General features: G+C 40.6%; 1 long non-coding RNA gene across 1 annotated transcript in view; it reads right to left on the minus strand.

Moving 5' to 3' along the window:
* Positions 1 to 23,548, minus strand: part of LOC306817817 — a 74,352-nt gene that overhangs the window by 29,623 nt on the left and 21,181 nt on the right. Inside the window, exon 2 of the long non-coding RNA XR_013778078.1 lies at positions 14,168 to 14,290. This is a non-coding gene — a long non-coding RNA (uncharacterized lncRNA). The remainder of the gene's footprint in view (positions 1 to 14,167; positions 14,291 to 23,548) is intronic.

Here is a 23,548-nt window from a genome sequence, read left to right on the forward strand (position 1 = left end):
GAGAACAGGCACAGAGGAAGTGATAGTGAAGGAGAGCAGGAGAGGGTGAAGGGAAGAGGAAGATTGATGGCTGACTCGTCCTCGCTAGGTGATCCCCCCCCCCCCTCCTCCCCAGCAACTCATAATCCCAAGAAGAAGCCTTCGTCCAGGAGCCTCCACATCTGCCACGAAGGAGAGACGTGATGGGATGGCGGAACAGAGAGTGATAAAAATCACAGAAGTGTTGACAGAAAAAAGGGATAGGGAGATCACTTATGATTATAATAAAGATGGGGCAAGAAGGAGGGAATGGCTCAGTAGAGTTGAAGGATAAATATTTTTTTTTTTCCCCAATCGATAAGAAAAAGTACGACAGAAAGTTCTGAAAAGTAGTGACATTTTCAAAACATTTCATGTCACTGGCTTCTTCTCGATGTATTCCTTGCTACAATTAGCGACAGCTGGGTCTCTTGGGTACAACACCACATGCCTAATGGCATCTGTGATAAGCTCCAGCAACCACCAAATGACATAAGCATGAGCTAATGGATGGATGACTGTATAACTCCGGGTCAGACGGCATAGTGTAATATGTAAAGCAGTATTGGGCCATATTCGTGGTCATTCAGGGTAAACTGATGACTTGATTAAACTACAGGGCCAGAGCATCTTCATTGTCAGAACAACAACTATATTTGAGTCCAATGAGGGCACTTAGAAACATTCACGAAATAATCTATTAATCATCGACATAATTACAGAAGCTCTGCGCTGACTGTTAATTGCTTTGATTCCAATATTGAATACTGTTTCACGTTGTGGGACACATAATTGCAAAGCAAATATCGTTTTAAATCATATTTATGGGCTACCGCAATCAACGTTGATAATCTGTCAATACATTAATGTTATAAATGGTCGCGGCACAGTGTGAACGTATCTGTGGGAGTCAGATTGTGTCCTTACAGAACCTTTCGTGGCCCAAGATCTCCAGCCCTCGCCTTGGTTTTGTTCTGGTAGTTGGCTCCAAAGATAAGTCAATCCACATACAGTTTGGTGAAATAATATCATACCCAACATAGCAGCTGAGTTTAACACGATTATGATGTAGGAGTGTTGAGGTACTCAGAATCTGTCTCCAGACCACTTTAGAAAGGTTTCAGTCTCGTCTTGGAATCGAAACCACTCTTGTTTCGGTCTCGGAATGGGCAAACTCCGGATTATTAATCAACACTAGTCAAGACAGGCTATTTGTCCAGGTCTTTACTTTGATTGGAAGGAAAACACCTCTTTCTAAAACACCAAATAACAAGCGTTTAAATGTGTTTCCTGGTCACTTCTGTCACACGTCCCCCCCTGCACATATTATGATATTTTCAGTGATATTTATGGTCTTGGTTTTGTTTCGGTCTCGACCTGCTTTAGTCTAGGAAGTCTCGACTCGGTCTGGATCCCTAAATGTCTTGGTCAAAAAAAAGGAAGCTTGGGGGTCGCCGGTGGCGCAGCGGCAGTGCGCGCGACCCCATGTATTGAGGCTCAGTCCTCACGCGCGGGCGGCCCGGGTTCGCGTCCGGCCTGTGGCCCACCTCCCGCATGTCTCTCCCCACTCTCTCTCCCTGATTTCCGACTCTATCCACTGTCCTCCCTCTATAATAAAGGCATAAAAGCCAAAAAAACAAATCTTTAAAAAAAAGGAAGCTTGGATTAAATGTTTTTCTTTAGACATGTATGACGGCTTGTTACTGCACATTATAGTCACAGCTCGAAGAACTTCTTCCCTGTGCCCAAGTGTAACAATTTCTGCATGGATGATGTTTATAATGCAAGACTGGAACAAAGATGTAAAACAGGCCCACTATATAGAGTGAAAATAAGTGTTGTGCAGCTGAGCCCCCCCCCCCCCCAACAAATACAGTGTTCTATATCAAACATTTTCATCACTCCGGGCTACAAAAGCTGCATCTCCAATCAGCAAAGTCAATGCACCATAAACCATGTATGATGTTTATAGTGAGTCCTTTGTTGTGTTCATCACGAGTGTGCTTTTGTTTTTTTTTTTTAAAGAAAAAGAGAACTCTATTTCCAGCACAAAACACTTTTAAAAAGAGATTGTTTGAATATCAGAATCAGAATTTACCAACTGAGTGATTCTGTCATTGCGCATTGTTTAGAATTGAAAAGACAGAAACATATTGTGTCCTTTTACAGATTTGTAAGGGGAAGTTGGGGACTACACACTGTGTGAGTAATCCTATTTATTCCAAATTAAATATAAAACGTGCTCATACCAAATCTGGGACACCTTGAGAAGCCATGCTAGATGTGTAGCTCAAAAGCCTTTTTATTCATCTTATATATGTGCCAGAAACATCCCTCACAGCTTCTGCCTGAAATGTTTCAACTCAGCTACTGTCTCTTTTAAGACGCTCCCTCCCCACATGCCCACTGTCCATGATTGGCCAGTTCTGTTTGCAGTTCCAGGGTAATTTGCGCAAGCTTTCAGAGTGACCATGACCCGGCTACTTGTTGTCCGTGCTTTGCTCGAATTCGTTCGGTTTGCGGAATTCTGGTCACATCTCGTTCAGAGCAGCCAGAAACCACGACTGGGGATTACGCCAACAACTTGTCTATTTTGTGTTTAGAAGAAACTTTGCCTACGTTTAGTATGGACATCCAACACGGTCACATTATTATACGAATGCAAATATGGATCTGAATAATAAACCTCCTTTAATTACTATTATTAAAACTTCAAAATAACGTGTACTATCAACACCCGAAAACGTTGTTTCACAAAACCTTCTCAGCTTAAGGCAACAGTATCCTAATCATTGATAATAATAATAGACTGATTTTATATAGCGCTGTTCAAGGGACCCATTGGTACTTTAAATGGTGGAGGGACCAAACATATTGTAAATGGAAAAAAAATGGTTAGATATACGAAAACTTTTCCAAACCAATGTTGCTAAACCAGGCCAAATCTAACACCAACTAATATAGTACAACAATTTCCAAGAAATGACTTGATAACAGGCAAGGCGGCTGTATAAAAGTAGAGACCTGTGTGTCCTTGCTGTACCTGCAGGGTGACTTTCAAACCTTTAAAAGAAATTTAATAAACTCAACTTCCTGTTTACAGGGCCATTAAATCAACCGGGATACTCTCAGAGAGCGCAGGGGAGAGGTATACATTTGTGTTATTGGTCAGATATCGCTGGCCTGTGAAGGAAAAAAAAAAAAGGTCGCATCCAGCACAGGCCCAGCTAATGGAGAAAGTGAGAGGGAGGGACAGCATTTGTCACAACTATGTCCTTTCTGATAAGTGAGTTTTCACTTGCCTTCATCCCCCTCCCTGCTGTAATAAGAGTTGACACCTATTTGTGACATATGACTGTATCTCTGATTGCCTGGGGTGTGATAGCATCCCGACGCCCCGCTCAGCTGGCGATGGAGGGATAGCAAGAGTGAGCGATGGAGAAATAGAGGGGTTTATGGCTGAAATGCACCGGTCACTGCGACACAATATCTGTGGAAGATATGGAGGCTGGAGGCTCTGTGTGCTGTGCGAAGGGGGGGGGGGGGCAGCTCATTTGTTGCTTGCTAGTAGATGTGCTGGGTGGTATGGAGGAGTAGATAGACAGTGGATCGGATGGGAAATTATTAGATACCTCAGGGAATCCATTTATTCACATCGCAGCAATGCTGGCCATTACAGTGCAATTCAGTGTCGCAGGACACAGCAGACATGCTTCTGCAGAGCAACTTCCAACGACAGCCAAGGTGCCCCCCGGTCCACCGATGAGGTAGATTCACTTAGTGACATTTCGGGTCAACCAAAGGGTGCATTGACAGGCGGCCTGACCTCTCACAATTTCAGTACTCCCTGAATTTTTTTTTTTATTATCTTTTGCTGCAAGGGAGTTTTGTACATCCTTTAGTTCTTTGAGAAGTCCATGTAGCAGCAAAGCATCCTTGCTGCACCATATTCAGTCCACATTGTCTCAAATAGATACCAGAGCAACACATCTCCACAACAGGCTTTTACTTGCAACACGCCTGTACAAAACATAGACCTTGATTATTTATTCCCCTCGGTGTTGCCTTGTTTGTCCTGTGAAATGTGACTTCTTGTATCTATTAAATTTTTCAATCTTCGTAGTATAGACCAATTTTCTGTGAACAAACCGTGATGATGTAGTTTGTGGGCGGAGCCTTACAGGTGGCAGTAACACAAATGGTTAAAGTGTTGAAATAATATGGATCAGTTGGATGCATGGGTCATGTTTGACCTGCTTGGGGAAGCTTGGGGTTGTAATACAAAAATGACAATCTCTTAAGCACTCATAATATATCTGTAAAAGGGAAGAATGCAAAAAGGCAAAAAAAAAAAAAAAAACAAGGGACAATTTGAATAAACGAGAAACAAAACTTGGATTCGATATTTCACATCATACTTCACTCTTGAAAGCTCCAGGTATGGGGTTCCTAGCTATGTAATGGATACATTCAATGAAGAAATCTCAGGAACAGACGGTAGATTATCTTTCTCTTTTATACAGCTTGTTGTGGCCGAGGTCAGATAATCAATGCAACATAAGCATTGACAATTGCCAACTGACAAAGTTTCTAATGTGAACACACTTGCTTATATGCTGAGGAAAGGTATATCCCACAAATTTCTTTCCATTTCGGATACATTCGTATAAGGCAAGAAGACATCCCTCTTGACTCGTAAATGTCAAACATATACATTTCATTCCTTAACAAGCTTTCTCAGACAACAGGCTCCAAACCAAATAGAAATCTGCTGCTGTAAGATCTCTTACAGATATGTATTACAGCTTCACAAATCCAAAAGAAGAATTCCTCTTAGATGGTTGACACAATTAAAAGATATATTGCCAAACTGGATTAATCCATGGAAATTCGTACTAACACCAGGCAATCAGGATATAAAGACACGGCAAAGGAACACCAGCCAAGAGCCAAGCTGGATGATCTCCATATTAAAATCCTGCCTGTGACAATCAGACACAGGACATGAGACAGGCGACCCTGTCAACAGGCTGACCTTGAACCATTTGACAAATGCCAAGTATGCAGAGCAACAGACCCTAAGACCCCATACATCATCTCATGCCAAGATAAATGACAGAGCCTATAGTTGTTGGCTTTTTTTTTTAAGTCTTGACTCTGAGATGAGCCTTTATTACATTATCTTCATGCACCACTGACTGGTACAGCTTTTTAATAGGGGTGGGGATGAGAAGCGAGACTGGCTGATAACAATACTTAAGCCCCATACCCGAAGGTTTACAGTCCATATAACCTCACCATTTTGCATGGAGTGCAGAATTAAGTAAGGCAGTGAAAAGTTAAATTTAAAAGCAGCATTTAAACCTTTAGGACTAAAAAGCCTCCATTAACATGCAGCCCTGCAGTCGACGCACACACTGTTCACAGAGCAGAGGTTTGACACTGTGGTTTCACAGATCAATGGCCTCTCCCTCTGCAGTGTCTCCAGCATGATAAAACGCTGCTCACTCTGTATGCCTGCTAAGTGAGAGGCTACATCTAATGTTCCTGGCCAAGAAGGTCACCAAGGCTGGATAAAAATGACTCTAGTGGTGGATTTTTTTTAAATCAATAGACGTGGCTGTTGGGACGGGGCTTTATTTATGAAGAATTTATGTAAATAAAAGGATTCATGCCAAATCTTTCAACTGAAAATTCTTTATTAAGCAATATGTCAGATAAACATGATCGAATTGGGTATTGTATAGTATCGTGTGTGGTTGTCACTGGTTTGAGCTTCTGTGTTACAAAGTTAGCAGTGGTTTCTTAAATAATGTTGCTGTCTATCCTATCAGGTATTGTACTATTTTTTTTAATTGCAAAACGGCCTTCCTTTTTGCATGGACGTATTCGTAAAATTAAAAAAAGGAAAAAAAAAAAAAGGAAACTGCTCCTTTGAAAATGACTCTTTGCGCTTTATTCGCTCTGATTTCCTTTCCTGTGATGCTCTCCACTTGTGAACTCACGTCAGCCTTCACTGACCATCTTCCATCATGTTCCAGCAGTGTGATGGAGTTCATTTTGAAGAATGTTAGCGCACGTCATTGGCTTAACGAAAGCCAAATAAAGCTGTTCTTTTTAAACGGTAAACTTCCTGAATATTAATCTAATTTGTAAAGATTGGTTTTGTGTTTTTCAATTGCTCTTTTAACAATTGTTTCAGTAATTTTTAGCTAAAGTGTTTATTTATTACCATATATTTAAAGCTTCATTACTTCAGCTATTTTAGTCATTGATCCATCACTCTTGTCATTAAGGGTTAGACTTCTCAAAACAGGATATATATTTATCTCGTATATATCTTTTTATCAGACCATAATTAATTTAATTTAAAATGACTTTATCTCCTCCTTTCCAGTGCGCCTCTTTTGAGTAAATGCTTTACAATGAAGTTAAAGCTATAGCGTGAAAAGTGAACTGTAACATAATCTTTAAAAGTCCTCTGCCTGGATTTTGACGTTTTGCCTTGTTTTAATCAACATGGGATGTTTCTGTTCCGCGTGGTGAGTTAGTGTGTTTTTCCCGGCCAATGAGAACGGACAGGGGAGTTAAGGAGTGGATACAAATCAACGATTGGACGCTAACATGACATACTCAGACGTAGCGTCAAAGAACAGAAAATATAAATTACTGTGAGGCCAAATTACAAATCATAGGTGCTGTAAACTTTGGGTTGGCACTCACTCGCAAACTCAGAGTTGGTCTGCTTTCTGTTCAACAAGCAGGTGCCTAACACTGCTGGTAAGCACGTGCTTGCGTTGCGGTACCTGACAGTGTAGGTACAAGCAGTAAACGTGCACACTACGTCCTGCAGTGAGTGTGTGAGCCAAGGAGGAGGGCCCCAGTTTGAATATTGTGTTTACAAGCTGCAACGAACAATGCTAACCCATACCTTTAAATCTTAAATGGCCTCCTAAAAAAGGAAGTGGAAACACTAGCAGCAAAAATATTATCTAACGGAACACAGAGAACCATTTTCAAGTCCGTAAATTCTTTTGTGTTTCTATAAAATCTTTAAGGCTTGTCCTGTGATGAGCTGTATTAACCACAAATTCTTATAAAGCTCTAAAACTTTGGGATAATAATCTTTGCCGCTAATGGCGTAAGACTGAATAATGTGAAGTCATGAGGCAAAGAAGAAGTCAAAGCCGCCTGCTGACCTTACAACCTGTAATGAAATGCATCCTCAGGCTAATGTGAAAAGGAGTGCTATGATTAAATACGAGGCTTGTAATTTCTTTGAAGTAAAAGCAGCAAGGCAGTTCGGCAGCAGTTTATTATTTTTTCAACGCGGGACGGCATGTGAAATGTGCTGATCCTGTTAGGGCGCACAGCTGCTGCAAAGAGGTGTCAGACGGCGAAATTCTTTGGTCAGATTTAGGAATCCTTTTACAGTACTGACCTTTTTGGACATGAAACACTGTGTACTGTGTTTCAGTTTTTAGTCTCCCCGAGGGTCAGAAATGGCTGGTGTTTTCCACTTTGTGTGTGTGTGTGTGTGTGTGTGTGTGTGTGTGTGTGTGTGTGTGTGTGTGTGTGTGTGTGTGTGTGTGTGTGGGTGGGGTGGGGGGGGAGAAAAAAAGTTTCAAAGCTTTCTCTGAAGTAAAAGCTTACTTTGTCATGTTTTAATTCAAAACCACTTTCACATGTTTTTGTAAATGTGTAATTCATTCCACCTTGTTCATAGCAAGTTAATGACTGTTTGCGGAGCGCTATGAAACCTCTGCAGCAACTGTTCAAAATTACAGGTTACTGTAATATGTCTCGAGACTGCTGCGACTGTCATGGTCCTGATCGGGATCCATCAAAGACTTCTCAATTAGGAGACATCTCCATTGACACCGGAGAGCTTTTCCATCTAATGAAGTACCTCACATTATTGCCCCGCTGGTAAATTATTCAGCTAAACTCCTCACGGGGGTGTGTGTGTGTGTGTGTGTGTGTGTGTGTGAGTGTGTGTGTGTGTGGGGGGGGGGGGGGGGAATAGAAAGACAGACAGAGTAAAAGAAAAAAAAAATGAAAGAAGTCTCCTCATCATTTTCAATTCATCACCTTTCTTCAATATTGCCCTCCAGATCACAGAGAATATTCAGCTAATCAGATTTATGATTTATCCCATTTAAATTCAGTCGACTTTCTCAAACGCTGAGAGATGGTGGGTGGACCAAGAGAGACAGACACAGAGAGAGAAGCAATTTGGAATCGACAGGAAAAAAAAAAAAAAACACACCTAGTGTGGGTGACCTCTATTGGAATGAATAAAGATTGGCTTTTTATATGTCCCACTATTGTGCCATTTCTAATGAGCATAAATTCTGAACAGAGAGTGTCCCAAACTCAGAAATTACAGGGCAGCTTTCCTTGATATGTTACTTTAAAGTCAAAATAAGGGGGTTTCACGTCATGGCAGTACAAATGCAAAGCTAGCTGACTCTTCAAGAATGTCCTCTCATGAGCATTTGGTGTTTGTGCGCTATGATACAAACTCTGACTAGATCAGTAATTATGACGGTTGCAGCCATCCCAATACACTTGGATAAAGGATTGAGACAGGAAATATTGTGATTTGGTTTTATATCAGCAAATAAGAGATGAAAATTGTATTAAGCAACATTACGTGCTTGTTTAAAGCTCATTTAAACGTTTATTGCTGCAGTTGATTTTATTCCTAACATTCAGTCTGTAGAATGTAATTTCTTCGTCTATTAACAGCCAAATGTGTAAGCTATTCATTAAAACGTCTCCACTCATGCGCCATGTCATGCTTATTTAAACATCGCTGCATAGTGATGAACTAAAAGGGCCGTTATGTACGTATGTATTAAGATCATGAAACATTTTCTAAAATCTAACAATTTTGCACAAACAATATATTGTGCTTGAATGAGACATTGACAAACTACTGACTTAAAAGATGATACAACTGTATTTTAAAAAGGTAACCAGCCAGGGCAGCTCCAATAACTTGTCAGATTAGGGATCAATTTTTACAATCAACAACCAGTTGAGTCATATTTTGGGCAAAGAAACCTGCGGCAGTAGTAAACCAGGTGAGACCCCATATAGTCACAGGTGTATTAAATTGAATTTTATTTTTTTCATGAACTTGGACTCGGTCAAGTGTTAAATAGATAAAAAATAAGATGAAGGATAAAGTTGGCCTTGAGTTACTGGTGAAAAGTGTTTGACTGCCTTAATTAAAATGGTGCATATCAATGGTGGTCAACGTAGGAGAACTTGCGCAATTCCAACAGGAACAATTTAATTTTGGCAGAACGTAAGACTGCCAGGCCTCAATCAAAGACATGGGAGCAGGCCAAAGCCATGTGAGCCGATCACAAAAAACACAGGGCATCTTTGACTGGTGCCAAGGATTTGTTACCAATTAACCATGATGCAACTGCGATTTGGAGGGGCTTTACTGTGCACAAGCTGGCGAATGAAGTCAGTTCAGTCGCTGCAGAACATCAAATCAATTCCAGATCTGCTGTCCGGCCTTGGTTGAACAGGTCTCTTGGGAGTTTATTTCAGTTCTCTCATGCAGAGCATTGGCTTCCCTCCCCCAACTCCAAATGGCCCAAAATATAACTCGACTAAAACTACAGTTAAACCAAAGGAGGTATTATGCCAGAACAGCTATACACACCTTGTTGAACCCCCTCAGCCTTTTTCTGCAGCATTTCATTTCAGAATAATTCCTTATGTGCAATTACTCTCGTCACCCAAGTTACAAAACTTGAACAGAAAGGAGAATGTAAATACGATCAGATTACATCCTCTCTTTTCTCCTTCTGCCAGATGTTGACACACTGCTTTATTTTAAACACCCAGACAATGGCTCTGCTATCTATCCACTCGTCTCTAATGTAATGTACAGCTGGTTAACAGAATGTATCCATGTCCCTATTTTTACTTTGGTGCCATTGCAGGATATTTACATCCCTGTCAGGTTCCGCCTCCGAGCTGAATGTCGCGGAGGTGTAACAGGGTGGCGAAGTGATCCCCTCTTTGTATTGTCTTTGGAGCGGCGAGACTGTTGAAGCTGTGTAAACGTGCATGTCTGACTGTGTGTTTGTGGAGCTCCCGCTTGGCATCTCATGCCATCTGTTCTGTAATGTTGGCTCCATCCAGTCTGACGGTGCGCACGCCCGACCCTACCGGAAACCTCTTCTTCGGCATAGCACAGTGAAGTGCAGCGACGCAGCCATAGATTCACAAGATCACAGGAGAACCAAAAAAAGAGAACGACATACAAACAAGAGACGAGTGGAACCTGGCACAAAATGGATGCAGTGGGTGCTCTGCTTTACGATTTCAAACACAGTGTGACCTCTCTGTCTTTTACAAACTTGATTGGAAAAAGAACAACAAACCAAGAAGGAGTTTCAATTCACTCATTTGAAAGGCGTACCACAGCGATATATTTAGCTGGGCTACGTTTGATATCAAATACACAATCTAGACATTGCATATTGTACATTTAAACAGAAAACAGAACAAAACCCTGAACAAAAGAATGAGAAGCAGGGTGTGTAAAAACACATCTTACAGAGATTAACTAAGAGACGTAGCTGCCTTCATCAATGGCCACCATGCCTGACTGACAATCCCCCAAAAACACACATTTGCAAAACCCCCAAAAATGTTCACCCACGAATGTGCTGGCCAAAGAATTAGAATAAAAGTGAGCGTGCACAACACTCCAACAGGCTGTGCTAGGCTCTGTCACAATGACAAGGGTGTGAAATGAGTTCAGGGCGTGCTGCACAGTGGGAAGGCTTTTAACACAAAACCTGGACACTGGTCAGCTGGTCTTCACGGCACACAAGGCTGATAGAAAAAAAAAAATACCTTTAATGTCTCCAGAGCTTAAGCTCTGAAAACACAATGTCTGAGCTTTACAGGAAGCTAAACTGTGGTTGAACTGTTTGGCAGTGCACAATTAAGGCCCTGTTTTGTCCATTTCTAGTCCGTTGGTGATCTAGTCACTCATTTGGATAGTCAAAATGTTAAGGACTTATTGTAATATCAGTGAATGGTGACACACCTTCAACTCCCAAATCAAGCTACCAACAAAGTGCTGATATACAGCTTGAGGTAATCAGTTTATTCTGTACAATTTTGTAAAAGCTGTCTTCATTTTTTCAACCAAGCAAAGTGTCATTAAAATTCAGTCATGGACATCTCAGATTTGGTGCATGCAATTTTGAGGGATGGGCCACTATTGATCCAAAGTTTCCCTGGGGGAAAATTACAAAGTTGCTCTAATCTGGATTTTTCTGGGGGAACCTTCCCAAGCGATTAATAAAGTTCCTATCTACCTCGATGACCTCATTTTATTTGCTTGTTACATGTCTGATCGGTTTAACTCCCGCTCGGTGTCCTTGAGGAACATTTTCAGATTTTACCTGTTCGGAAAGTTAAAGATCAAATCTGATCGACAAGAGTTGGTCCGTGTCTGAAATGATCTGCCTGGTGTGCGAAACACAACACTCAGCACGGCGCTTTGAAGCGAAGACAATTCAGATTCACCTCTGTTGTGTGAAGGTTATCTCTTCATCTTTGAGGGTGACTGTTTCCTGTTGAAAGAAATATGCGTGTGCCCTTTTATTCATTTGGCAGAAGTGTTTGCTTGTAGCTATTGAACTTCTACAAAGGAGCTGAGATCGGGTTCAGATGAAACCAGCAAAGGTGAACTCGGGGAAAAAAGTGGAAACAGGAGGAGTTTTACTTTGTTGTTATTTTTTTGAGGTGTTGAGCTATGACGGAAGGTGAGTGTAAAGGATGGTGCGCACATTTTTGGGATGAATAAAAACAGGTGATGCAAAAGTCTCTATTATTCTGCTTCACCAGAGTGCTGCTGAAGTGCCTTAAAAATTGGCATGCATTAACCAAATATTATAAATATTAATGGACGAACCCTGAGTGACGTCATCCGGCTGATACTGATACTGCAGGGGGCTTTGGAAGCCTGTCGATGATGCTCTCTGTCAATCTAACAACAGGCCAAGATCTGGAGCTGAGGCCGGTTTAAGCTCCTTGACAAACCGTCACATTGCACGTGCTTTCCAATCAATCAGGTCAGATGAATGCTGACCCTTAACATCAAAATGGATGAAAAAGTCACCCCTCATACAGTATTTGCCGATCATTAAGTTAACTAATCAGACCTTTTTTTTTTTTTTTTTTTTTTTAAACCAGGCTGTAAACAATGTTAATTTCAGCTGAAATGATGCTCTTCAATGGGCGTGTATGTGACTTCCTGTGCTTCTGCAGACACTCGACAAACTGCAGGATTTTGCACTCTTCATCTAACACTGGGGGTTGCAGTATGGCAAACACGTACATTGTTTGTTTTTTTCCCCTCCCTTTCAAAGGTTAATAACTTTGAGACACTGATGTGTGTTGTAAAACTCGAAAACCTAAAGATGAACGGACTCCAAAAGTTTCAGTCGAAGGCCAACAATCTGGCACTGTGACTGTTAAAAGTAAAATGAGAGAATGTCTTTGGATGTATGCGCTTGCACTGCATGTTTTTCCGTATACTAACAGGTATGAATACTTCTGTATACTGCAAACAGTCTGATAAATGCCTCATCCATAGAGAGCAATTTCATCTTTGAAATGATCATGTACAATCTTTCCCTGTCTGTATAGTCACTTCTCATAATCAATATGCTACTGTACATATTGTTTTTGTTTTGTTAAATCAGTTTTGTTCCTTCCATAAGTAAAGGTGTACAGTACATATAGGTAGGGCTTGGCAACACGACATTAGGATAAATGTCAAATCCTTCTTTCAAACTTAAAGGCAGATTTTTGCTCCTGAGCGAGAGTTGAAGAAACTAGTGATGGGAAGTTTGGCTGTTTTCAGAGAGGCGGCTCTTTTCACTCCCAAACGGCTCTCACTTTAGGCTCTTTTTGTAGCCTCATTTTTTAGCTTCACTTTGCAAAATACAGAAAACTGCAAAAAAAAAAAATTAAAATTTAAAAAATCCATAAAACAGAACCAGAACATTTTCAATCAATCATCCGCCGTCTCACTCACATGCCGCCTTGCTGGCAAATCAAAACAAAGTTCTGCCATGAGCAGAGCTGGGGCTAACCCACTGTAAGAGCCGCATCTTTTTGCTCATGACACATCACAAGAAGAAACCAGATGGTTAACTGTGGTTGAAGGAGGAGGAGAGAAACGCAGCACACTCAACTCCAAATGCAAAGAGACTTATGTGACAACGTTTTCAATGAGTTCGAGAGTGTTTAGTGACCTAAAGCAGGAAATAGATAGATGTTTATTGATCCCAAGCTGGGAAATTGTGGAAGTAATACACAATGTAATATTATCTTAATTTACACATCAAACTAAATAACGAACAAATAATGCCATTGTAAGAATTGGAGTCTTGTTCTTAAAGTAGATAATAGTGATAATCTCAGTAAAAGCAACTTTAGCTCAGTTTAAACTTGTGTTAAAAGAGTTTCTTAACATCCTCATGTTTTCATCTACCTGTGCAGCACTTGACCCTGCGGTCTTCTTGGTGGAATTCATGGTTTGGATACACACACACACACACACACACTCTCTTAAAGCTGTAATTGGATTATAAGGACTCAGGTTGAGAATGAACAGTGATAACCACGATAACAATTTTGAATTACTTTTTAGAATTGTTGCAATAAAGAAATTCTCAATTAATTCTAAAGCACAGATGGGGTTATTTCAATGCTGTTGCTTCGCAAATTCAAATTTGCCTCAAGTCAACTAACTGTTTTTTTTTCAGCCTATTATCATTTTCTGTACTGGTGAATAGTTCTAAGGATATGACATTTGAAATTGCATTTCTAAAGCAGAGAATTTGGAGTGCTTTCACTTAAATCATCTGAAATATGTCTACTGCTTCAAAGCTCAGCCTGCCTGAGTCTATTAAACTCCAGACATAGTCCAGGCTGCCTGACAGTGGAGGGCAGGTGGATTTGAAACCCCTCTATAACCCTGTCAATGAGCAACTTCACTTCACTGTGAACGTGTGTGCGTGTGCTTCTTGGTATGTGTGTGTATTGGCAAGCACTAGTTCCCATGTGCCAAAAACCGTGAGAGAGCATGACTCACCTCCAGTGATGGTCTGGGATTGCAGGAAGAGAAAGATGGAGGTTGGAGGTTAATCTGAGGTTGGTACAGTTCATCAGATTCCTGAAGTGATGTGTGGCAGCCACAGGAGCAGGCAGGTAGAGCCTAGAGAGCAGAACTGCAGCATCAACAACACTGACTAATAGAAGCTATCTACACTTTGCTGGAAAGTAAGCAAAAGCGTGAGACATGTCTGACAGTTGGAGACATCATTAACATTGTACCAGCTATATTTTCTGTTTAAAACACCAAAAATCAGACACCTGCATGCATTGTTTTCTATCTGCTGTCTCATCCTTTTGCAAATAAAAACATGGCAGAAAAGCAGTATTAATGATTATACAGGCATGCATGCCAACCTGTAATGACAGTCTCCAATATGTGGGCTTCAACAGTAAAAAAAAAAAAGTACAGTGTTGTTTATTCTGTGTGTTTATTTCACAAGCTGCAACCTTGAGAGCTCAAGGGAACACTGTTTGTTTAAAAAAAAAATACAATTTAGAAGTTAAAGAAAGACAAAGCAAAAAAAAATAAAAAATATGCAATCCATCAAATCCAAAGCATTTCAAAAACGGTGAACTTCTTTTCATGACTCATCGCCTTTCTTGGTCCAGATGTTTGGCTTCTAAGCAGTTTGTGTAGTGCAGGGTACCCAATTATTATTCAGTCTCTGTAGGGTATACCCACTTGTAAATCTCCTCTCATTCACAACCAATGACTGATTGTCAATATTCAGTTGTGTGCTGCCATTTTTCGGATGGTGAAGGGATGACCTGTGTAGTGGTGACTAAAGGCGTAGGTCAACTGAATGTTTCCCCACAAGTGTCCCGCCCAGCCAAAGATAAACCGCCTCTGTTATTAGAGAGGTAGACTTTATTTGACATGAACATCACATTGGATGAACCAAATGCATTTTTTAAAGTTTGTTTTAGCATACATGCTAGCTCTATACACTTTCTGATAGAAAACCATTAAAGATAAGAAGAAATTAACAGTGACTTAAGGCTCCTCTTGCATTTTAAGTTAGTGCATGCTAGCCAATTAGAGACAGAGTATAGGGAGGGTCATCCCTTCAACATCCAAGGAATTGCAGCATCCTACTGAATATGGTCAATCAATTGATGGTGTGAATTAGAGGAGATTTTGGTATACCCTCTGGAGACTGAAATATAAGTGGGTATGCTCTGTGTCTATCTTACATTCACACTGTTGTTTAAAGAGGCTGTTGTTTAAAGTCACCAATCGCCCAAGAGCATTATTTCGTTGTACGCACACACCACTCACAAAGCAGCAAAGCAATTAGAGCTTAAGTTTCTTTCCCAAGAACGTAAGTGCAGGAGCTGGGGAACAAACACTCAAACTTCCATCTGAGAGACGACCAACCCTAACACTCCGCCACAGCCATCCCTATAAGAGATACATCTTTTTTTGATGTCAGTAGAGCAACCCCACTAAAGTCAAAGATAGAAATATTGTGGAAGACAGCGAGTTGACTCGTACTTTGTTAGGCGAATCTCTGCACCTTTGTTTCTCAGCTCTGTCACTGTACACAAAGAAATGTAGCAACCTCGTGGGCAGAACCTGTCATATGGTCTTTGTTGTAATGCTTCTTTTTTTCCCCAAGTATACGCGGTAGACTCCTCTGTTCCAAAACAAACAAGCTCAAGTTCTTCTTCTGTGGCCACAGCATGTCAGGAATGCCAAGATGAAATGTTGCATCTTGTTTCGAGGTCATTAGCCTGCTTATAGGTTGATATTCCTTCACTATTTATTGCTCAAGAGTTTTTTAAACAGAGTCAAATTATTAATTGCAGTTTCCTTCCTCCAGTAAGAAACTAACCAGGATATTTGGACCAGGAAAAATAGTAAAGAAGTTTCACATGAAAAGTCTTTGTGTCGATGGAAAACTCTTTGCATCGGAATTGTGTCTGTAACAGTCCCATCAATAAAACAAGATATCTGTATCAAGAAATTTAAATTTGGGAACATCAAAGTTTAATAACCAAACAAGAAGACATAATACCCTCTAAACCTCTCAATTTCAGCACTGTCATTGTTAGCGTGCTAGCATACTCTACCTTAAAGCAACAGTGGGCAAGCCCAACTGATCTGCTAGCTTTGGTCTAAACTCTTGGCGTTTGGTTAGCTCAATGATTACTTAACAACAATGGGAACGGTCTATTATGAACAGTATATTACACATAAGCTGTACCCCAGAGTACTAGCTTGTAGGTTAAAAGAAGCTTTGGAAGGTGGTTCAAACACTGTCAGCTTTGTGTGGCATTTTGTTAAGAGGGCACACTGTGTTGACAGTGACTGCAGGAATTGCAAAAAGCTATTCAGATTAAGAATGCTAAGCCTCCAGAGGCACAGCCTCTTCTGCCTCCACATAAAAAGACCCAGAGTGAGACCTGGCATACGCTCTGTTGGATTACAGGGGAAAATGCCTTCCATCAAAAAACTGATTACAGCACCTCTTAGCCAATGTGCATGCAAAGAGAATGCTGAATGTCTGAATAATTATGGCAAGGAGCTGCCGTAAGGAAGGTTAGGCAGAGGAAAGAAAATGTGGAGATTGAAGGGGAGTTTTGTTTGTATAACAGGTAATTAAAGTCTGACATTCTTGAAGATTGCTGTATTTATGAACTGTATGATTAAATTGAAGTTTGTCTCACAAAAATGCATGCAGCGATCAGTGCTTATCCTCTTCATAGTCACCCATATGAGCCTTTGAAGAGCCTTTGAAGAAGAAGCAGGCTCAGGAAGTAAGTTTTCCCAAAAGAAGTCTCCTGGAAGAAGATGTCTGTTTATCATAATGAAGGCTCAATGAATACAATGGAGCGTATATAAAATGGGATCAATAGCGAATTCAAAAAGCACTTGTGAAATAAATAGATGAACAAGGCAGCTATTGAATTAAGATATTTCTTCATTTGGATGTTTTGTTTACTTTTAGGTTGAATTTGGTGCAATAAGGCGTACCACATACAATGCAATTCATTTTCCATATAGAGTTTGATTTTATGGATTTTCTTCTGAGTAAAATGAATCGCTGCTTACAGCCATGGTGCTGTTAGCATTATGTGCTGACTGTAGGACTGATGTTAGAGTGGTTTGTTTGAAGACTTTGAACCTCTGGGGATTCAATTCAAGGACGACTTCAATAGTAACTTAGACTGCAACTTCAAGTTTAACATCGGATTCAAATGTTTAATTGAGCTACTGTCTCATTCAAAATCAATAGGTGACTTAAAAAAAATATATGTTTTAAATTGCCACATTCATTTTTCATCGGCATGGTTTTAAAAAAATTTCTCAGGGTTGGAAGTCTCCTTTTTGCCTACCTGCTGCTGTGGCTGCTGGATTAAAATATCTACATGCCACTTCGTGGGCAGCATTGTGAAATGACAGACACTTAAAATCAACGCTAACAGTCTTCAATAACAGGTGATTAAATAAACGGAAATGTTTAAGCTATTAAGGAACATACTGATATACTCCTCGTCTTTGGCTCATAAACAAAGAAAAGTGATTTTTTTTCCCATTTATTTTAGTTTGTTGTTTTGAAGCTCATTGGAGTGTCTTTCGCAGTTATGTCCTCAAAGGCTGTTTTGGCTGCAACTAAACCTCGACTGAGTGGAAAGATAATCAATCTGTTGTTGAGCATAAGCCGGTTAGAGACAGAACGATTTTTTGGATGTCCCAGACGAAAAGGTGATCAATATGTGATTGTTGCTCCGAAACAGTGATCCGACATCGCACTGTGAGGGACAATCAAAGATGACAGATTTCTTAGTATTGGGAACCAAAGATAGCCTACGACAAATATCTGACAGTGTCAGAAGTTAAGGACATTTATCTCCCAATGTGAGGTCGTACTGTAAGCATTAAGAGCAAAGTTTGATTATAGACTGATCGGTCTTGTATTTTTTTGTTTTAAGAGCAACTATATTGATAATGAAATGGGGAGGACTGATTATGACAATGAGGTGGCCAATGATTCAGACGCCGGTATGAAGTCTTTACAGGACAGAGATGTGATGTGATCTTTGGTCCATATCGTCCAGTCATGCTACAAAGCTGTGCACGAATCAATTCAAAAGCAATGACTTTAGCCGCTGCTGGATCTGCATGGTCGTTTACTCCAATCATGAGTAAGAGAGGGAAGAGGGATTAAAACAAGGATTATGTTGGTGAAGCACTTTGTGTGTGTTCCACAGAGTAAAAAAAAAAAAAATCAAAAATTCTTTAGAAATACCAAACCCTGACCACCTGGAGGTTACATATTCAAAAGTGTGTCCAGCACCATGGCACCCCATGTCAAGGAAAGAAACACCCCAGCATCTTACACCTTCAACATCAAAATGCAACTAATGAAAGGCATGAAATTCTGTCTGAGAGGAGCACCAAAGCTGACAGAGCCCACCATCAGGTGAGGCTGCATGTATTAACTGGTGAATGACGCCACAATCCTTCTACTCCTACCAGAAATCGTGTTTTTTTTAATAGCTTTTCTATCTTCAAGATACACTTCTCGGCCTGCTTTCTCACATTCCTGTTTTTCCTCCTCTCACACTTTTTGCTCCTCCTCTATGATCTGTTTTCTCTCCCCTGCTTGCTTACTGTGTATAGCCACAGCTCTCACATGTTCCCCTGTAGGGCTGTGTGTCTCCTGTAATGAATTGTACTTAATTGCCGACTGGGACCCACAGCCTTAAATATGATTCTCAGGACACTTAACCTGGGTCACTATGAATGATAAACACACCTTAATAAATGGGCTCGGGCCGAGAGAAGAGAAGAAAAGCCTTTCTCTATTCAGGCCGCACCACATCACAGGCAGGCAAACACACAAGAGTACACTGTAAATGATCAGGGCAATAATTAGTATTTCTAAACTGAATAACAACACCTCTGTGAATATACAAAGAGGGATAATAGAGGAAAATTAAATGGATACAATTAAATAAAAAGATTTTTGCTATTTGCATCCTATCTTTTTTGTTGCAAGCTGCCTGCCAGTTTGAGATGAATTCACTTCATACCAAACAACACTCATGAGCAAAAGCATTTCTCATAGCAGAAAGTTTTTACCAATAACGTTTGCAATGACTCAGTTCTCTTTAAATATCAAAATACACCGAGCTTAGTGTATTTTGCTCACTTACTTTCTACAGACACATTTAGAGACACGCCTTGTGTTTTGCCTTACAATTAGCCAACTTGGATCGCTTACCTATTTTAGCTTATTTGGCTCGCTAACTTGCTATCGATAGACATAATCGAGAATTCAATAATAATAAGCAATAATCAAACATTTGCTCAAGAAAGAGCAAATGTTTGGCCAATTACACTACTAAAGACGCACCGTATTATCAGCTATATAGTCCTGTTTTATTTCTATCACAATACACATTGCAAAAAGAAAATGTATTGTAATAGCAGGCTTTACTAATACTGTTGAATTATTTAAAACTCAACTGAACGCAATTTGAAAACTATTATAACCTCGGCATCAGGAGTTTTGTCACGTCTTTAATTTCTCCAAATTGCCAACTGCTAAGATTTTTCTCCATCCTTAACTCATGTCAACCATTCTCACGTCAAAAAAATATGATTTATCATTTTAATATTATCAGTATACCATCTGGGGTGTATAGATTGAATTTGGGAGTTTATCATACATACCTTCTTGATTATATTTAGAAGTCCAGAAAATAGTTTCCTTGTTGGACAGATACCTTTGTAGTCGTCCTAATCTCCTCCATTTCACTGCTCTGTTCCACAGACGTACAATAAGACTAATGGCAAGTACCAGGAAAACTGTTTAGTGTGATCTGTCAGCCAATGGCAACAAACACGCAATTGTCAGCTGACTGAACAAACAATGTCTGCCCACAGGTCAAAAGCCATGGAAGCTGTCCGAGTTGACAAATAACTGCCAGTAAGGGCAATAATGTTCACAATATGATTTAATGTGAGCCTGGATGACATTTATCAGTCCTCTCTCATCAATCTGTCTTGACTTGGGTTGTGTTAGTATTGGACCAATCCATTCAGCTATCTACACAGCAGGCACAAGTACCGGTTATGGTAATTGTGATTCTGCTTCATGAAGTTGAAGGCCGACCGCAGCATCACAAGCTGAAAGCCCACGACAAAAGAAGGCTGCAGATGGAGTGGCGATCCAAGAGGCGACGATCGGACGCTACGAGGGTAAGGTTAAGGGCTAGCCGATATGGTAAATGGTAGAAGGACTTGCGCTTGTGTCGTGTTTTTCTCATGTTTTCACCACTAAAAGCACTTTTTACACATCAGCTCGCACACTGATGCCAAAGACTGCTATGTTAAGTCAACATTAGACGTAACTAATCCCTATTATACACATTCCTACGCTGCCACAGAAGCAGCAGGAGTAACTTGGGACCCCCAACCTTGAGAGACGACCGACTCTACCAACTGCCCATGACATTTCTTACATTTCATAATGATCATCGTTTTCATTTTCTGCAGCATTCTTTATCTGTGCTTTTTTTTTTTTTTTAAAGTTGTTGGCTATCACATTTATACAGGTTTTTGAAGAGCTTTGAAAAGTTGGCATTTACAGAAACTGGCAGAGTTGACCCATCGCTTACTCGTGGAATTAACACTAACCAGTCAGCTTCAAAAACTTTCCAGGGTTTATATTTCAGCCAGCAAACTTGAGGAATCTTACACATCTTCAGGAGTCTGCTTTTGAGGAGCTCTTTCTATAATTGAATAAAATATTTATTCTAGCCCAACAGTTGAAATAAAGACCTTGAGTTTTGAAAGCTATATCGACACCATTAACATACAGTAGTAACCTGCTTAAGTGCTGTGCTATACCTGACATTTCGACAACCATAGCAACAGTAACTACTGAGAGAGAGACTCTAGCGTGGCAATTATGAGCGTTCAGATTGAAAATTCAAAGCTCAAAGTTGGACACAAAAGAAACCAGCGTCTGTTCTTCATGATGCGTTTCCTTTTTGTATATCAAACAAACTCCCTCCTCATACAGCTGTGTGGACATCCGCTCTGTGCCTGTGGCCAGCAGAACCACGGTACTTGGTTATGACACTCATGCATAATAGAAAGCACGCAGGGTCCGAAGGAGCATATAAAAAGAGACGCAGCGAGCAGTCGGGGGAGTCTGGTCAGTGGAACAGCCTCCCATACCGCTTCCACCTCACCACCCTTCCCCTCCCACGCACTCTCCCTCCTTCTCAATCTGACACATGCTGCAAATGCAAAGCCAGATCAAAGTTAGTGTAGCCCTTATGAATAAAAGAGTACAACCCATCTGTGCAGCTGCAGAAAGAGTGAGGTTCTACAGTGTGTCTGAAAGAAAAAGCAAAGCGAACGACACACCGGGTGCTGTTTTGGCCACACTGGGCGTCACGGGAGCCATCCAGCAAGCCACACTATTTCTCTTGGCAACCAGCGGCAGAATCAATAGCTTGTGAAATTCCATGACAAAACATTTTTTTCGGTTTTAAACAAGTGATAATGATGATGCTATTTTAAAGAGAAGAGAAATAAATTAAGCCGGACTACAAAGACTGTGTGATAAGAGGTTTTTTGTTTTTTTTTGGTCCAAGCCAAGGCTGCTTCACTTACCAGGCATCTCACTTTACACTGTTTACCAGAGTCTATCAAGCAGCTCTTCATGTATCCACCTACACTTCTTGCTCCACATGACAGCATAGTGAACGTTGGATCCACTCTTTCCTTTCTCTCCCTGTATTTTATTCAGCCATAGATTTCAAACCTGTCTTGTTGTAAGTAGAGAGGCAACTAATGATTTTTTTTGTTTTTTTGTTCTGGCTTTCAAAGTAGTACACCAAAAAAGCACAGAAGAGATGGTTTCTAATAGTAAAAACCTCATATCACACCGCAGGCAACTTTCCCTGAAAAGCAATATAACATAGCTCGACGAGTCCCTGCCTGATTCAGGCTTGGCAGCTAATCCTCTTGGTTGGCAAAAACATGCCTCAGCATCAAAGATGTATTATCAATGCTGAGTGCACAGCAAATACTGGACCTGGGAAAGTTGTGTGAAGGAGCTCTAAGAAGGCTACAAAGAAGTGCGTTCTTTGGCAACACAGCTCGATAAGAAAATTAAAGAATTGAGATTTGGATTTGTTCTTTTTCAAATTGTCGACTGATTCTGTAAAACAATAACTATATTCGGTTGAAATCCTCTCCTCTCATGTAGCCTTTTTAGAGAGAGACGGAGCAATGGCCTGAGAGTGAAGCTCAAAGTCGCAGAGCTCCCCCTGCTGACTGGTTGTAGATTGCATTGCTATGTTTACTGATGGGACATGGTTCAAATTGTTTTTTTTCCTCAAACCCCAGTTTCGTCATGGTCTGCGTTCAAGTCATCTTTATCTCCAATTAGTTATTATAGCCATTATTTAAAAAAAAAAAGGTATAATATGCCATGCTCTGCAGCTCTGTTAATGCATGCAGCTCCTGCAAAGCTGTGTAACCGTGTACATCAAAAAGGGTGATAAAAAAAAACGTACTGAACAAAAACAAAGAGTCTCCGAAACTGTGAGTGTCTGCTTCAACGCAACACAAGAATCTGTTCCACTGTCGGCTGTACCCTACTTAGGGATCTCCCCACTTTTTAAAAGGCACGTTAAATGTGTGTGTTTTTTGTGGAATCGGCACGACCTCAACACTGCAGCTCTTCCACATGATCAATGCAACGCAGACTCCGGGTACTGCTGCAAGTCAGCTCCTGCGACTGGGATAATCTGGTCTCATCCTGTTCATCGGGAGGATGTTGAGGCAAGAAGTCCAATCATACAAACAGACTAATGTCTTACCCGTTCAGAATTGCCCGATTGGCCATTCCTAATCTTCATTGAGCAGTGCTCTCGAGTGAATGAGCCCATGAGAGATTGAGATGGTGTAAAAATGAGAATTGAGACGCACCATGATGAGATCCCTCGTTGAAATTTCTGGGTAGGTCGCAAAGGAAAGTCTGTATTAATTTGGACAGCACTATGCACTCCAGAAACAGCTACAATCCAACCAATAAGCCTCAGTGCTGCACTTGCTTATATGTATGATTTCACTAACCAAGTCAGCAAATGTTGTTTAAGTCAATAGCATAATAACTTTGTTGTTGCTCTACTCTCTAGATCATCATATGTGTATTAATCGGCACCTAGAATAATACCTCAGAAACGCTTCATAAACTCCTTTCTGGCAGTGTTTGCTAAAAAATGCAGGGCCTCTCTGTTAGAGGAAATGACCAAGCCTTTGAGAATGAAGCTATATGTGTGACCTGGTTAAAAAGATACACTTCTTCTGCTAAGTGAAAAGGCTCAC

Source organism: Symphodus melops, assembly GCF_947650265.1.
Source record: "Symphodus melops genome assembly, chromosome: 22".
Classification (NCBI taxonomy): Eukaryota; Metazoa; Chordata; class Actinopteri; order Labriformes; family Labridae; genus Symphodus; species Symphodus melops.